A 17,788-nucleotide genomic window follows, 5' to 3' on the forward strand; every position below is an offset into this window, starting at 1 on the left:
AAGTCAGCATGGTTTTATGAAGGGGAAGTCATGTTTGACAAATTTACTGGAGTTCTTTGAGGAAGTAACATATAGGGTGGATAAAGGGGAACCAGTGGACGTAGTGTATTTAGGCTTCCAAAAGGCATTTGACAAGGTGCCACACAAAAGATTATTGCTTAAGATAAAAAATCACGGGATTGGGGGTAATATTCTGGCATGGATAGAGGATTGGCTATCTAACAGAAGGCAGAGAGTTGGGATAAATGGTTCATTCTCAGACTGGCAATCAGTAACTAGTGGTGTTCCACAGGGGTCAGTGCTGGGTCCCCAACTCTTTACAATCTATATTAACGATTTGGAGGAGGGGACCGAGTGTAACATATGAAAATTTGCAGAGGATACTAAGATGGGAGGGAAAGTAGTGAGTGAGGAGGACATAAAAAACCTGCAAGGGGACATAGACAGGCTAAGTAAGTGGGCAGAGATTTGGCAGATGGAATACAATACTGGAAAGTGTGAGGTTATGCACTTTGGCAGGAAAAATCGTAGAGCAAGTTATTATCTTAATGGCAAGAAACTGGAAAGTACTGAAGTACAAAGGGATCTGGGGGTCCTGGTGCACGAAACTCAAAAGGTTAGTATGCAGGTGCAGCAAGTGATTAAGAAGGCCAATGGAATGTTGGCTTTCATTGCTAGGGGGATAGAATATAAAAATAGGGAGGTATTGCTTCAGTTGTACAAGGTATTGGTGAGACCGCACCTGGAATACTGCGTACAGTTTTGGTGTCCATACTTAAGAAAGGACACACTTGCTCTCGAGTCAGTACAAAGAAGGTTCACTCGGTTAATCCCGGGGATGAGGGGATGGACATATGAGGAGAGGTTGAGTAGATTGGGACTCTACTCATTGGAGTTCAGAAGAATGAGAGGCGATCTTATTGAAACATATAAGATTGTGAAGGGGTTGGATCGGGTGGATGCGGGGAGGATGTTCCCGATGATGGGTGAAACTAGAACTAGGGGGCATAGTCTTAGAATAAGGGGCTGCTCTTTCAAAACTGAGATGAGGAGGAACTACTTCACTCAGAGGGTGGTAGGTCCATGGAATATGCTGCCCCAAAAAGCTGTAGAAGCTACATCGTTACATAAATTTAAAACAGAAATAGACAGTTTCCTAGAAGTAAAGGGAATTAAGGGTTATGGAGAGCGGGCAGGAATTTGGACATGAGTCTAGGTTCGGATTGGTCATGGCCCTGTGGGTAGCGGAGCGGGCCCAGGGGCCGTGTAGCCTGATCCTGCTCCTATTTCGTGTGTCTAATTCTGTTAGATTCAGGAGATGGTTCTGTGATAGTAGATTGGCGGTTAGGATCAGATCAGCCATGATCTTATTGAATGGCAGAGCAGGCTCGAGGGGCCGATTGGCCTACTCCTGCTCCTATTTCTTATGTTCTTACCTAGAGAACCTTCTCTGAACTGCCTCATTACTTTTATACTCTATCCCCCTTGAAATAAAGGCCAACATTCCATTTGCCTTCCTAATTACTTGCTGCACCTGCATGTTAACTTTTTGTTTTTCATGCACGAGGACCCCCAAATCTCATCTGTATCGCCGCTTTCTGTAGTCTTTCTCCATTTAAATAATATTTTTCTTTTCTATTCTTCCTACCAAATTGGATAACCACATTTTCCCACATTATACTCCATCTGCCAAATTCTTGCCCACTCACTTAACCTATATATATCCCATTGCAGACTCTTTGGGGTCGATTTTCATTCAGCAGTCGGGAAGGAGGCAGGACTACAACTTTTGGGTTTTAGTCCCGCCTACATCGACGGCCGGCCAATCCACACGATTTTCCCTTGATTGACCTTGTTGAGCCCAGCAGACCAATTAAGGGCCACCCGGCAACAGGTGACGTCACAGACTGAAATTTCATCTGTCAAGAGGTCTTGACAGATGAAATATCAGTGTTTCACAGCTGTTTGAAGCTGTCAAACACTGACAGTCTGACTTCTAACCCGAGCCCTTCTACACAAACTCAGTTAGAACTCTCACTGGCAATGAAAGCTGAAGGCTGTCGCTTTTGACAGCTCGCAGCCATTTTGCTTTCAGTGCCGGCTGAGTGATGGACTCCCGAAACCTAGAGGAAGAAAGGCTGTTAAGGTAAGTACTGGTCATTTAAACTTCTTTACACACTTTAGACACACCAAACACACTTACCTTTGCACTCATGCACCCATCACTCACCTGAACACCGACATCGCGACCCCTCCAAGTCCTTCAACCCGGCGGCCCGCCTGCTCTAACCTGGCGTGGTTTGGAGCCGTTGGGAATTCCACACGACACCCCTCAAAATAGGGATTAGGCTAAAAACTGCCTGTTAACAGGCAGTTAATTGGCACTAATCCCTTCCCGCCTCGGGTCGGCGGGTCCCAGTGTGGGGCGGGTACCTGCCTCCTGTGAAACTTACGTGGAGGCGGGCTTTGGGCGGGATGGTGTCGGGACCCCCGCACGCCTAAAAGCCCGCCTCACGGCACACTGAAAATCAACCCCTTTATGTCCTCCTCACAATTTGCTTTCCCACCTATCTTTGTATCATCTGCAAATTTGGTGACAATACACTCGCTTCCTTCATCCAAGTCATTAATATAGATTTAAAATAGTTGAGGTCACAGCACTGATCCCTGTGGCACCCCACTAGTTACAGATTGCCATCTTGAAAACTACCCATTTATTCCGACTCTCTGTTTTCTGTTAGTTAGCCAATCCAATACAAAATATTTGTTCAATGCCTCTGCCATTTCCTTGTTTCCCATTATTATTATCGTCCTCTAAGGGACCAATGTTTATTTTAGCCTACTCTCTTCCTTTTTATATTCTTCTAGAAGCTTTTACTGTCAGTTTTTCTATTTCTTGCTAGTTTACTCTCATTAAAAAAAATAATAAAGAGGGAGAAAATAGCTTAAGTCATCCTTTGCTGGTTTCTAAACATTTCCCAATCTTCTGGCCTACCACTAATCTTTGCAACATTGTATGCCTTTTCTTTCAATTTGATACCAATTTGATAACTTCCTCGGTTAGTCATGGTTGGTTCATCCTTCTCTTCGAGTCTTTCTTTCTCACTGAAATATATCTTTGTTGAGAGTCATGAAATATCTCTTTAAATGTCTGCCATTGCTTTTCTACCATCTTACCTTCTAATCTATTGTCCCAATCCACTTTAGCCAACTCTCTCCTCATACCTTTGTAATTGCCTTTATTTAAGTTTAATACTCTAGTTTCAGACCTTCAAACTGAATGTGGAATACTACCATGTTATGATCACTAATCCTGTTTCATTACACATTACCAGATCTAGAATAGCCTATTCCCTGGTCGGTTCCACAACGTATTGTTCCAAGAAACTGTCACAAATACATTCTGTGAACTTGTCCTCAAGGCTGCTTTTGCCAATTTGATTTGTCCAATCTGTATGAAGATTAAAATCACCCACGTTTATTGCAGTACCTTTCTTACAAGCCCCCATTATTTCTTGATTTATACTCTCTCCTATAGAGTAGCTACTGTTAGGGAGCCTATAGACTACTCCCACAAGTGCCTTCTTTCCCTTACTATTTCTTACCTCCACCCAAATTGATTCTACATCTGGAACTTCCGAGCCAAGATCATTTCTCACTATTGTTCTGATCTCATCCTTTATTAACAGAGATGCCCCGCCTCATTTTCCTTTCTGTCTATCCTTCCGAAATGTCAAATACCCCTGAATATTCAGTTACCATTGGTCACATTGCAACCATGCCTCTGTGATGGCTATTAGATCATACCTATTTACAGGAAACTTTGTGATATCCAGTACCAACGGGACCGAGCTGTTGCCGTCCCATCAAAACTGCCGGACAAACCAGCGCTAATGTTAAAACATACGGAGCTTTTGAGCTCCGTATCTAGCAACAAACCCACAGCTTCTAAACAGTCGGCCGTAGCTTGCAAGCATCTCTGTAGCTAAGCAACAGCTTTAGCTAGATCTTGCAGAGCCTGACTGGTGAAAAAAAAGCAACGAAAAGAAAAAAAACTTACTGAACCGACTCCTGAATTTTGCCGGCGGATCGAGCATTCCGGACAGTTAACCTCCGGATAAACCAAAGTTTCCTGTATTTCTATTTGTGCCGTCAATTCATCTATCTTGTTACGAATGCTGCGTGCATTCAGATAAAGATCCTTTAATTTTGTCTTTTTATCATTTTTCCCTACTCTGACCTTATTTGCTGATTGAAGCTCCATGTACCCATTGAAGCTCCAGGGACACATTTGATGCTCCAGGGACACATTGAAGCTCCGGGGACACATTGACGCTCCAGGGACACATTGACGCTCCAGGGACACATCAAAGGTCTGTGGATAGAAAACAGCACCCTTGCCAAATACGCCAACACTCTGTCATATGGCAGTATATATATTTTTAGTTTTGCTTGGAAATGTTGGCAATCAAATATGTTGTGAAATGCTTTCATGACTCACTAAACTATTGCAACTTAATTTTGAAATGAACAATTGTTATTTAAAATATAAAAGAGGCTCCTCACCCATATGCACATTTGTGTACTGTATAAAAATGTGTTTATTAACAGAGACGTATATCATCAATGAACACTGACTACAATCAAGATTCAAATCCCAGCCTGAACTGAAACTTTACTTTTTCTATTGTTTCAACAAAGTTTGAAACAAACTATAGCTGAACGTGGAAAGAATATGTGCCAGGAGTAAACGGCTTTCAATATCTGCCCACGTATTCTGTGCCCATTTCCTATCACGGCCCTTGTGAATGTTACATCTGAATAGAATTTTGGTTGTAAAAAAATTGTTAAACTGCCCATTTGATTATGCAAGTACCATCTAGTCATTTGCTCTCCTTTCCACCTTGTGACCCTCATTGCTTCACTTCTGCCATTCAGAAGAAGAAGAAATAGAGCAGCTGTTCTAAGACAAGGCATTTCACGGGCGGAGTTACTGATTTACCAATGGAAAGGGGGAGGGGGCGGCGGTTAATGATGAAATGCATGATATGGGCATCTGACGTCGACAGGAAATTCTAATTGATGACATAAAATGTGCCTTAGACGCCAGGGTGGCACGACGTTCTGTCTGGCACGTATCAGTGTTATTTTTCGCTGCTTGCACATTGTGCGAGACCCACCTTCGTGCCCTCCATCCAGGAAGCGCTGGTCGCCTCCAGCTGGCTGCAAGCCCAATATAAAAATTGCCGGGACTTGCTAAAACCCAGCTACTGGGAAGACCCGTTTAAAGCAAGGTCTTCCAGACCACTGGTCTTAGCAAGTTGCAGCGGCTTTTCTCTTTGGCTTGCAGTCAGTTGTGCAAGATCCACATTCCATATCGGTGGCACCGTGTAAAAGCAGCTATTTCTTTTAAAATTGGGTTCATGAGAAAGTACATATAGAGAATAGCTGCATAATATGTCCTATGAGATCAGTGTACATTCAGACTTACTAAATGCAAGTCCTTTCCTTACGTTTTATGAAGCCATTGAATATTTGTGTGTGCATTCACACACCCGCAGGTATAATTGCACGTTAAAATATACATTCACACATTCTTTTCTTCTTAGGCAGTCCCTCGGAACCGAGGATGACTTGCTTCCACATTAAAAATGAGTTCTCAGGTGACTGATGATTCTAATGCGGGACCTACAGTCTCTGTCACAGGTGGGGCAGACGGTGGTTGAAGGGGTGGGTGGGTAGGGTGCTTGGGTTGACGTGCGTTCCTTGCACTGCCTGCGCTTGGCTTCCGCTTGCTGCCGGCGAAGAAACTCGAGGTCACACATATATTTTATGCAATGTATATATATTTCCATGGTTTATGAACGTCCATATCTTTAACGAGAATAGAAGTAAATCTGCAGCAACCAATACAGTCAGCAACATGAGGCCAGCATCTCATCACAAGCCATGCCAACATCCCTCGGTGGTTGGTGTGTGCATGTGACAAAGTGTAATGTGCTTTAGCAAGGCAACACTTCCTCTTTAAATATACCTATTTTCGGATGATTTATTGACAATACTTCTTTCGTTGATCAGAAAAAAAAACTGAGATGAAAGGCCAAGACCCCATACAGCAGGACAACCGCCAAGGGTTGATTAAAATAAAAAGCAGGAGAACATAAGAACATAAGAAATAGGAGCAGGAGTAGGCCAATCGGCCCCTTGAGCCTACTCCACCATTCAATAAGATCATGGCTGATCTGATCCTAACCTCAAATCTACTATTGCTCTACATCCCACCCAAACCCATGTGATCACCTGGGAGAGGCGAAAAACCAGATAAAAAACCCAATGGCCAATTTGGGAGAAAAAATCTGGGAAATTCCTCTCCGACCCATCTAGGCGATCGAAACTCATCCAGGAGATCACTCTGTCCCTATATTTTCTACAGTACTTACCTTCTGTAAAAGGTGATCTCCACCCCAGCCAGGAACAGGAATAGAACCATCTCCTGAAATCTAACACATAATTAGAACGCAAGAAGTAGGAGCAGAACCAGGCTACACGGCCCCTGGGCCCGCTCTGCTACCCACAGGGCCATGACCGTTCCGAACCAATTTCCTGCCCGCTTCCCATAACCCCTAATTCCCTTTACTTCTAAGAAACTGTCTATTTCTGTTTTAAATTTATTTAATGATGTAGCTTCCACAGCTTTCTGGGGCAGCAAATTCCACAGACCTACTACCCTCTGAGTGAAGAAGTTTCTCCTCATCTCAGTTTTGAAAGAGCAGCCCCTTATTCTAATATTATGCCCCCTAGTTCTAGTTTCACTCATCGTTGGGAACATCCTCACCGCATCCACCTGATCAAGCCCCTTCACAATCTTATATGTTTCAATAAGATCGCCTCTCATTCTTCTAAACTCCAATGAGTAGAGTCCCAATCTACTCAACCTCTCCTCATATGTCCACCCCCTCATCCCCGGGATTAACCGAGTGAACCTTCTTTGTACTGACTCGAGAGCAAGTATGTCTTTTCTTAAGTATGGACACCAAAACTGTATGCAGTATTCCAGGTGCGGTCTCACCAATACCTTGTACAACTGCAACAATACCTCCCTGTTTTTATATTCTATCCCCCTAGCAATAAAAGCCAACATTCCATTGGCCTTCTTGATCACTTGCTGCACCTGCATACTAACTTTTTGAGTTTCGTGCACCAGGACCCCCAGATCCCTTTGTACTACAGTACTTTCCAGTTTCTTGCCATTAAGATAATAACTTGCTCTATGATTTTTCCTGCCAAAGTGCATAACCTCACACTTTCCAGTATTGTATTCCATCTGCCAAATCTCTGCCCACTTACTTAGCCTGTCTATGTCCCTTTGCAGGTTTTTTATGTCCTCCTCACTCACTACTTTCCTTCCCATCTTTGTATCATCTGCAAACTTTGATATGTTACACTCGGTCCCTTCCTCCAAATCGTTAATATAGATTGTAAAGAGTTGGGGACCCAGCACTGACCCCTGCGGAACACCACTAGTTACTGATTGCCAGTCTGAGAATGAACCATTTATCCCAACTCTCTGCTTTCTGTTAGATAGCCAATCCTCCACCCATGCCAGAATATTACCCCCAATCCCGTGATTTTTTATCTTGAGCAATAATCTTTTGTGTGGCACCTTGTCAAATGCCTTTTGGAAGTCTAAATACACTATGTCCACTGATTCCCCTTTATCCACCCTGTATGTTACTTCCTCAAAGAACTCAAGCAAATTTGTCAAACATGACTTCCCCTTCATAAAACCATGCTGACTTTGTCCTATTAAATTATGTTTATCCAAATGTCCCATTACTGTCTCCTTAATAACGGACTCTAAAATTTTACCTACCACAGATGTTAGGCTAACAGGTCTATAGTTTCCAGCTTTCTGCCTACTACCCTTTTTAAATAAGGGTGTTACATTAGCAGTTTTCCAATCTGCCGGGACCTTTGCTGAGTCCAGGGAGTTTTGGAAAATTATTACCAATGCATCCACAATCCCTACCGCCACTTCCCTCAAGACCCTAGGATGTAAGCCATCAGGTCCAGGGGATTTATCCGCCTTGAGTCCCATTTGAAAAGCCTGAAGATTGCAGGAGGAAGAGAAGACTGAGGGGAGGCAAGGAGGTCCCAAGTTTTGAGGCCTTGTAAAAGAATGAAGACAGTGAGTCTTGATTTCAATTTATTGAGGGTACAGAGCATGTATTTGAAGCCTGGAAGGAAGAGAAGAATATTCAGAGGAGCATTAATTTTCTCTAGTGATGTGATAAGGGCAAGAAAGATTGCAATGCAGAGAAAGGGGTTCGGAGGCTGGGTGTGAGAGAAGGCTTATTCTTGTTGTAATTTTGTTTTTTAAAATGCAGTGTGTAGTTAGAATTGATACAGATTTATTGTTCTGTGCTAATATAAGACATCCAGCCTATAAGAAACAAAAGGGGGAAAAATTCGGTGTCGCCTCTTTTGGGCCGCTAACGTCGCCGGGGCGCCCTGAAAAAATTAGTGTCCCTCCTGAAATTCAGTTGTAGTGCCCCAAGCGGGAGGCGGGGCACTACTGGAAGCGCTCCACCTCCTTCTTGGGGCGCTACGTGCAACAGTGCTAAGCGCCACGGCATGTAGCGCCGCGTCATTGCAGGCCTCCCTCCCCCGACTAAAGAGGAGGGGCCTAGCGCCGCGCGCACCGGGGCCCTGCTAAACCACCGGGGAACGGGGTGCCGTGATAACAGCTCGGCACTCCTCTAGTGCCGGGCTGAGCGATTGTGGCCGGCAACCCGAGGAAAAAAGGGGAAGGTGCTGGCAGTCGGCCAAACAAAAATGGCCGCCCGACAGCTACCCCCGCCACGGCTGCAAAAACGCCAACCTGACCCTGTCGGACACACCGTCCGGCGGTAGGTTAGGGTGCGCAACCGAAGTTTGCGGCCGAGGCACTGCACATGGTGATGGCATCATTGCCAGTGCCGCTGCACCGCTACCACCGCCGCCACTAACCTGCTGAATTTCGCGGGAGACATCAGCGGCACCGCACCCGGGCGCTAGGGGATTTGCGCCTTGTTAGCGCCCCCCGGGGGCGAGAACGAGAGGTGCAAATCCACCCAATTTTCCCCCCAAAGATATCTACTCCCAGAGAGATATTGCTCCCAGAGGGTAGACTCTATATTCTTCACTTGTGTGACATTCAGTAAATTGCTTCCTACCACCCCTGTGGCACTATGGTTAAAGCTAAGCCACTGTTCACCACAGATTTTGGTCAAATGCTCAAATCCATGGTGTGCTTGTTTCTGAGAAATGAATAGATCATTTTGTTCGGTAACACAAGAAAAATAAACTACTCTATTTGGAGATGCTACAATTCCTGGGAAAACAAACTTACCCTATGTTGCTGTGGAATAATGCCAATTAAGTTTCAACATGAGTTACTTTTTGCAGTAAATATTAAAAACATGAAAAGCAGATCTCACAGATAAATTTACACGTCCTTAGTCCCAATTCAAAATGGAGAACATCCACGAGACTTGAGAAACATGGTGGACTGGAAATTGTCCACGCCCAAATTTGGCATGAACCCAGTGGTGGCAATAACCATGGCGCCAAAACTGATGTACAAGACCACCACGCAAAATTGGTCCTGTGTCATCAGGACGCAACCGGCTTGCTGGGTGCACTGATTGCGCCTCTTTTGAAGAGGACGAAAGTCGGCCGTCGGGTGAGTCGGAGGGGGTGAGGAGATCAGAAGAGGTGAGCAGCAGCTCACTGTTTCAAAGCGTAGCCAGGAGGACCATCCTTGCTTCTCTGCCCGGCTCCACATTCAGGCAAGTAAATAAAAAAAGTTTTACCTTCCTTTTTATGGTCACTTTCGATTGCAACTGGCAGCACGCTGCTGGAAATTGCCAGCACACAGCCCTCGAGTGAGGACTGGATAAGGCTTAACTGCAATGCTGTCTGTGGTCGAATAGCCAACAGGCACTGAGTAGAGCAAGGCTGACATATAAAGATTGACTTATGGAACTGTGTCGAGCATGAGCCAGAGCCTTCGGGAAAGGAGAGTGGGGAAAAGGAGAGAAAAATCGGGAAAAGAAAATTAAAAATAAATCTAATAGTATTAGCTGCAATAAAGCTGGCTTTCACATTGCTGGCTCCAAACCCGCTGGGCTGCTCCAGACATGACCAGAGCTCACAGGCATCAAGGAAAGCTTTTCTTTTTAAAACAAGCATTACAAAATATTTCTATATATATATATATATATATTTCTATATTTATATCTATCTATATAAATGCACATCGAATTAAAAAAATGTAACTGGCAATTGTACAGGCACTCGGGATCTTTGTGTTGGTTGGCTTTAAATACCAATCTACTTCACTCCGACACGCCCATTATCACTTAAACTGATTGTCTATCAATATTGGTGAATACTGTTTATATATTTTTTAAATTTATGATTTAATAAAATTTTGTCATTAAAAACTGAACAGACAACAATAAATGACTTAAAGATATATGAGCCACTTAGCCAGGTATTGTCTTGCCTTGCGCTTGGTTGCACAAACACACTAGGGGGATATTAACCCCCCTCCCCACAACGGGCAGGAGAGGGCTAAATCGATAAAAATGTGAAATTAGATGAGATGTTAAGCCAAGGCCGCACCTACCTATTAATGTGGATGTCAAAAAATCCGGCGGCATTATTTGAGGAAGAAACAGGGATCTCTCCTGATGTCCTGGCCAAAATTTATCCCTCAACTGGTCATTCATCTCACTGCCAGTTGTGGGATCTCGCTGTGCACATATTTGGCTGCCTTTTTTTGCTCAGAAAACAACCATGACAAGACTTCAAAAGTAATTAATTGGCTGAAAAACCAATTTGGGATGTCGCGAGGACATGAAGGGTGTTCTATAAACGCAAACCCTTTTTTTCATTAGCAGTTTGTCAGCGTCGAAGCCTCACCCTAAAGTTAATTATGGAAAATTGTATTTGGATTCCTGAGCTAGATTCACCCACAAATGCTCATAGCAAATGGTCATAATGAAACTGCTCACCTATGTAACGGGTAGTGAATCAGTTTACCTTCATTCATGATCACACAAAATGATAAAAGTGCGGATTATGGTTTCAGGCCAGAAGGGGGAAGAGGTTGGGTGGAGCCGGCCGATGTTGCGGAGGTGAAGGAAAATGATTTTGATGACAGAGGAAGCGGAGGTGAGCAATACACCAAGGTTTTTGCACCTCGGTGCCAAGCATGAGCTGGCAGCCAGGGAAGAAGGTGGAGTCAAGGCGGGAGGCATGAGTGCGTGTTTGCAGGAAGTGACGAGGAGGTTTTGGTTTGTCAACACAAAGCTGGAGGAAGTTTTGGGTCACCCACGTCAACTGGGGTCAGTGAAGGAGGTGATGAGGTAGAGCGGAGCATCATCAGCATATGTGTGAAGGCAGACTCTCAGCTTCTGGATAGCAGCATCAAGGGGTAACATGTCAATGATAAAGGGGGTGGGGGGGCAATTAAAAGTAAAAACCCACGTTTTTAAATTGACAATTAAAACTGACTTTAAAAAAGGTCCTTATCAATGTTCTCTCATTTTTTTTGGCCCTCTGTGTGGGCCATTCAAAATTACCGCCCATGCGCTGTTTTTACATTGAAAAGTCGGCAAGCCGGCTGCGCGGGTTCCCTGGAGCTCTAGTTTACAGGGAACATCGGTCCTTACCCATATGTTATTCTAAGAATGTGCTCCTAACACTTTTCCCCTTTCTGGCTCTGCAGTCATTCAAAGATCACATGGATGAACTACAGAATTTGATCATCCCAGTTTGGCATTAAGATAAAACAAAAAAGGTGACTCAACCATGGCTAACAAGGGAAATTAGGGCTAGCATAAGATCCAAGGAGAGGACATATAAATTGGCCAGAAAAAGCAGTAAACCTGAGGATTGGAAACAGTTTAGGGTCCAACAAAGGAGGACAAAGGGATTAATTAAGAGGGGGAAAATAGAGTATGAGAATCAGCTTGCAGGGAACATAAAAACTGACGGTAAAAGCTTTTATAGATATGTGAAGAGAAAAAGATTGGTGAAGTCAAGCGTAGGTCCCTTGCAGTCAGAATCAGGGGAATTTATAATGGGGAACAAAGAAATGGCAGACCAATTAAATACATACTTTGGTTCTGTCTTCACAAAGGAGGACACGAATAACCTCCCAAAGATGTCGGGGAACATAGGGTCTAATGAAAGGGAGGAACTGATAGTTATCAGTATTTGTAGGGAAATGGTGTTAGGGAAATTGATGGGATTAAGGGCCGATAAATCCCCAGGGCCTGATAATCTACATCCTAGGGTACTTAAGGAAGTGGCCCTAGAAATAATAGATGCATTGCTGGTCATCTTCCAAAATTCGATAGACTCTGGAACAGTACCCATGGATTGGCGGGTAGCTAATGTTACCCCACTGTTCAAAAAGGGTGGTAGAGAGAAAACGGGGAATTACAGACCGGTAAGCCTGACATCGGTAGTGGGGAAAATGCTAGAGTCCATTATAAAGGATGTAATAGCAGAGCACTTGGAAAAAAGTGACTGGATCGGACAAAGTCAACATGGCTTTACAAAAGGTAAATCGTGTTTGACTAATCTACTGGAATTTTTTGAGGATGTAACTGGTAAAATAGATACGGGAGAACCAGTGGATGTGGTGTATTTGGATTTTCAAAAGGCTTTCGATAAGGTCCCGCATAAGAGATTAGCGTGTAAAATTAAGGCACATGGGATTGCGGGCAAGGTATTGACTTGGATAGAGAACTGGTTGGCAGACAGAAAGGAAAGAGTTGGAATAAATGGCTCTTTTTCCAAGTGGCAGGCAGTGACTAGAGGGGTACCGCAGGGATCGGTCCTTGGACCCCAGCTATTCACAATATATATTAATGATTTGGACGAGGGAACTAGATGTAATATCTCCAAGCTTGCAGACGACACAAAGCTGGGTGCGCGTGTGTGCTGTGAGGAGGATGCCGAGAAACTCCAGGATTATTTGGACAGGTTGGGTGATTGGGCAGAAGCATGGCAGATGCAATATAATATAGATAAATGCGAGGTTATCCACTTTCGTGTCAAAAACAGGAAGGCAGATTATTATCTAAATTGCAATAGATTGGGAGAAGGGGAAGTGCAACGAGACCTGGGCGTCCTTGTGCACCAGTCGCTGAAAGTAAGCATGCAGGTGCGGCAGGCGGTTAAGGAGGCAAATGGTATGTTGGCCTTCGTAGCGAGAGGGCTTGAGTACAGGAACAAGGATGTCTTGCTGCAGTTGTACAGGGCCTTGGTGAGGCCACATCTTGAGTATTGTGTGCAGTTTTGGCCGCCTTATCTGAGGAAGGATGTCCTTGCCATGGAAGGAGTGCAGCGAAGATTCACCAGGCTGATACCTGGGATGGCAGGAATGACGTATGAGGAGAGATTGGGTCGATTGGGCTTGTACTCGCTGGAGTTTAGAAGAATGAGAGGGGATCTCATCAAAACTTATAAAATTCTAACAGGACTAGACAGACTAGATGCTGGAAGGATGTTCCCGATGGTCGGGGAGTCCAGAACCAGGGGTCACAGTCTAAGGATAAGGGGTAAGCCATTTAGGACAGAGATGAGGAGGAATTTCTTCACCCAGAGAGTGGTGAACCTGTGGAATTCTCTGCCAATGAAGGAAGTAGAGGCCAATTCATTAAATATATTCAAGAAGGAGTTGGATATATTTCTTAAGGCTAAAGGGATCAAGGGATATGGGGAGAAGGCAGGAACAGGGTACTGAATTTGGATGATCAGCCATGATCTCATTGAATGGCGGAGCAGGCTCGAGGGGCCGAATGGCCTACTCCTGCGCCTATCTTCTATGTTTCTATGTCATGGCACACCTGGGCCCTGGGAACAAGATTCACCCAGCAACCCATCACTGTGGCAAGCACCAGAGCAGCTGTATCCACTTGGAGGGAATTTAGGGTAATGCACAGAGCACAAGTGAGCAGCAGAGTGAGTGGTGGAGGAACAGGAACCATCTGGATGGAAGGCAAGGTCACCTCCATTGACAGCCGGTCAGGCCAGGGATTCTGGTTGCAGGCACAATGGCATCAATGGACCATACTTTATAAATCTAATTTTAATAAGGACACCATTTTGGATTGCAAAGGGGAGGCCCCTGCCTGAACTGTGACCTGAAGTGCTCATAAGAACACAAGAAATAGGAGCAGGAGTAGGCCATTCGGCCCCTCGAGCCTGCTCCACCATTTAATGAGATCATGGCTGATCTGATCTTGGGCTCAGCTCCATTTCCCTGCCCGCTCCTCATAACCCATCACTCCCTTATTGTTCAAAAATCTGTCTATCTCCACCTTAAATATATTCAATGACCCAGCCTCCGCAGCTCTCTGGGGCAGAGAATTCCACAGGTTTACGACCCTCAGTGAAGAAATTCCTCCTCATCTCAGTTTTAAATGGGCGACCCCTTATTCTGAAACTATGCCCCCTAGTTCTAGATTCCCCCATGAGGGGAAACATCTTCTCTCCATCTACCTTGTCGAGCCCCTTCAGAATCTTATGTTTCAATAAGATCCCCTCTCATTCTTCTAAACTCCAATGAGTATAGGCCCAACCTTTCTTCATAAATCAACCCCTTCATCTCGGGAATCAACCTCGTGAATGTTGAGTCTGTGTCTACAAGTGCAGTTATATTGAATAACAGGACACAGACTACAGAATTAAGTAAACAGGTCTTTAGTGATTGAGGGTCAGGGCGGAACTGAGGTACACTTTGCTCCGCAGGGTTTATATACCGGTGTGGTCACCACCGGTACTACAATGTACAGGAGCCATTGAAAAGTAGTCCATCCCTTAAGGTATCCTCTTAAGGTAGTACAGGTTACATACACTACAATTCCTCCCCTTTTAGCTTAACAGTGGACATCCCCAATTAATACTCTACATGGATAACATATATACAAGTTACACACAAGAACTGTTCAAAGATTCAGTCTCTGAGGAGGCCTCCTGATCCGGCCTGGATAACGCCTTTCAGGGACCTCTGGTTCCCGTTGCTGGGGTGACTCATCCACTTGATCTCCTATGGATTCAACATCATCCAATACGTTCGAGTCTGAGGTAGATGCTACAGGCTCAATAAGTTCTTCAACTGGTGTCTCTGCCGTAGACATGGGGTCGACCCTTGTTCTCGATTCCACAAGTTGGTCAGCATGACATCGTATTACATTCTCTCCAACGTCTACCGTGTACATCAAGGGTCCCTGTCGTGCACGAATTGTCCCAGGTTGCCATTTATCATCCCTATAGTCCCTGGCCAACACTGGTTGTCCTATTTCAAAACAACGAGTGGCCTTTTTATTTACATGCTGGAATTGCTTGTTTTCGACTTCCCGTCGCACATTGGGTTTTAACAAATCCAACCGGGACCGCAACCTTCTGTTATAGAACATTATGGCAGGGCTTTGATTTGTCACTGCATGCGTGGCGTTTCGATACGCCATTAGGAAATTGTCCACCTTGTGTTGTAGTGGAATATGATCTTCACTCATGGCCTTAATCACCTTTTTGAACGTTTGTACAAATCTCTCGGCCAACCCATTTGTAGCCGGATGATATGGGGCAGATGTATAGTGTTTCACCCCATTCTTTTTCATGAATTTCTGGAATTCTTCTGACATGAACTGTGGTCCGTTGTCTGAACATATTTGCTCCGGCAATCCATTCCTTGCAAATATGGTTCTTAGAACTGCAATCGTCTTCTCAGAGGTAGTGGTCGACATCTTAATCACTTCTGGCCATTTAGAATGTGCATCTACTGCTATCAAAAACATGGAATCCATGAATGGACCTGCAAACTCGATATGCACACGTTGCCATGGGGCTGAAGGCCATTCCCACGGATGCAGCGGTGCAATTGGAGGTGCGTTCTGAACTTTTTGGCACCCTGAGCAGCTTTTAGTCAGATCCTCTATTTGTTTGTCGATACCTGGCCACCACACATAAGCCCTAGTAAGGCTTTTCATCTTGACTCCCCCCAGATGACCTTCGTGCAATTCTTTAAGAACTCGCTCCCTTAATTTAGGAGGAATAATCACCCTTGTTCCATACATCAATGTTCCTTGACATACGGACAGCTGTTCTCATCTGGCTGAGAATGCTGGTAACAGTGGGTCGCCATGTGCTGGCCATCCCTTCACTGTCAAGTCGTAGACCCGAGACAGTGTCGGGTCATTTTGGGTCTCTCTCTCTCAATACCCGCATTGGTGACTGGTAAGCATTCGATGATGGTCGAGTGAAATATCTCGACAGGGTCGACTGCCGGTGCCTCTTCCGCTGTAGGTAGTGGCAAGCGCGACAGCCCTTCAGCATTTCCACGTTGCTTTGTACCTTTGAATTCAGTATCATATTGATGTGCCCCTAGGAAAAGGGACCATCTCTGAAGCCTCTGCGCCGTCATTACCGGAACACCCTTCTTAGGGTTGAAAATGGAAACCAACGGCTGATGATCTGTCAGCAGCGTAAACTTTTGGCCTTGCAGGTAGTGGTTAAATTTCTTAACTCCCCACACTAGGCTGAGAGCCTTCCTATCTATCTGAGCATAGTTGCGCTCAGCGGAGGTCAATGATCTGGATGCGAAAGCGACTGGCCTTTCCGAGCCATCTGGAAACTTGTGAGAGCACTGCCCCGATACCATATGGAGAAGCATCACAAGCTAAGCGAATAGGCAGCGTTGGGTTAAAGTGAGCCAACACTTCCTTAGAGGTGATCAGTGCCTTGCTCTTTCGAAAAGCCCGCTTACAATCATCGCTCCACTTCCATGGTATTCCCGTTTGCAAAAGAGTGTTTAGCGGGTGTAACACCGTAGATAAATTTGGAAGAAACTTGTGGTAATAGTTAACCAACCCGAGGAACGACCTCAACTGGGATACATTTTCCGGTGCTGGAGCTTTGACAACAGCTTCGATCTTGTCAGGTGACTTATGGAGCCCCTCCTGGTCAATGACGTGGCCGCAGTACGAGATTCACTTTTGAAAGAACTCGCATTTCTGGCGATTAACTCTTAGCCCATATTCTTTCAATCTGATGAGCACCTGCTCCAAATTCGCGAGGTGATCATTATCGTTATCTCCTGTAATCAGGATGTCATCCAGGTAGCATTGTGTGCCTGGGATTCCCTGCAATATCTGCTCCATGGCCCTTTGCCAAATCGCTGGAGCCGATGCCACTCCAAAAACCAGCCTATTATACCGATACAAGCCCTTATGTGTGTTGATCGTGAGATACTGTCGTGACGCTTCATCAACTTCCATCTGTAGGTACGCCTGCGCCAGGTCTATCTTGGTGAAGTGCTTCCCGCCCGACAGCGAAGCGAAGATATCTTCAATCCGCGGAAGCGGATATTGCACCGTGTGAAGAACTGGATTAACAATGATCTTGAAATCGCCACAGATGCGAACCTTCCCAGGTTCCCCCGGCTTGTTGCTCAACGAACGCTTCATGACAGGAACAATGGGTGTAGCCCATTCGCTCCAGTCCACCTTGGACAGTACCCCTGAACATTCTAGCCCTTCCAGCTCTGCTTCCACAGCAGGTCGTATCGCATAGGGCACCGGTCTGGCTTTGAAAAATTTTGGGTTTGCATGTTCTTCAACCTTGATGGTTGCCGTAATTCCTTTCAGTGTTCCAAGTCCCTGTTGGAACACCTCCTTAGCATTGTCTAAGATTTTGGACAGTTGTTTAGGTTTGACGTCATCCTCCT

Source organism: Somniosus microcephalus, chromosome 13, assembly GCF_052327205.1.
Source record: "Somniosus microcephalus isolate GS21.2 chromosome 13, FLI_Smic_1.0, whole genome shotgun sequence".
Classification (NCBI taxonomy): domain Eukaryota; kingdom Metazoa; phylum Chordata; class Chondrichthyes; order Squaliformes; family Somniosidae; genus Somniosus; species Somniosus microcephalus.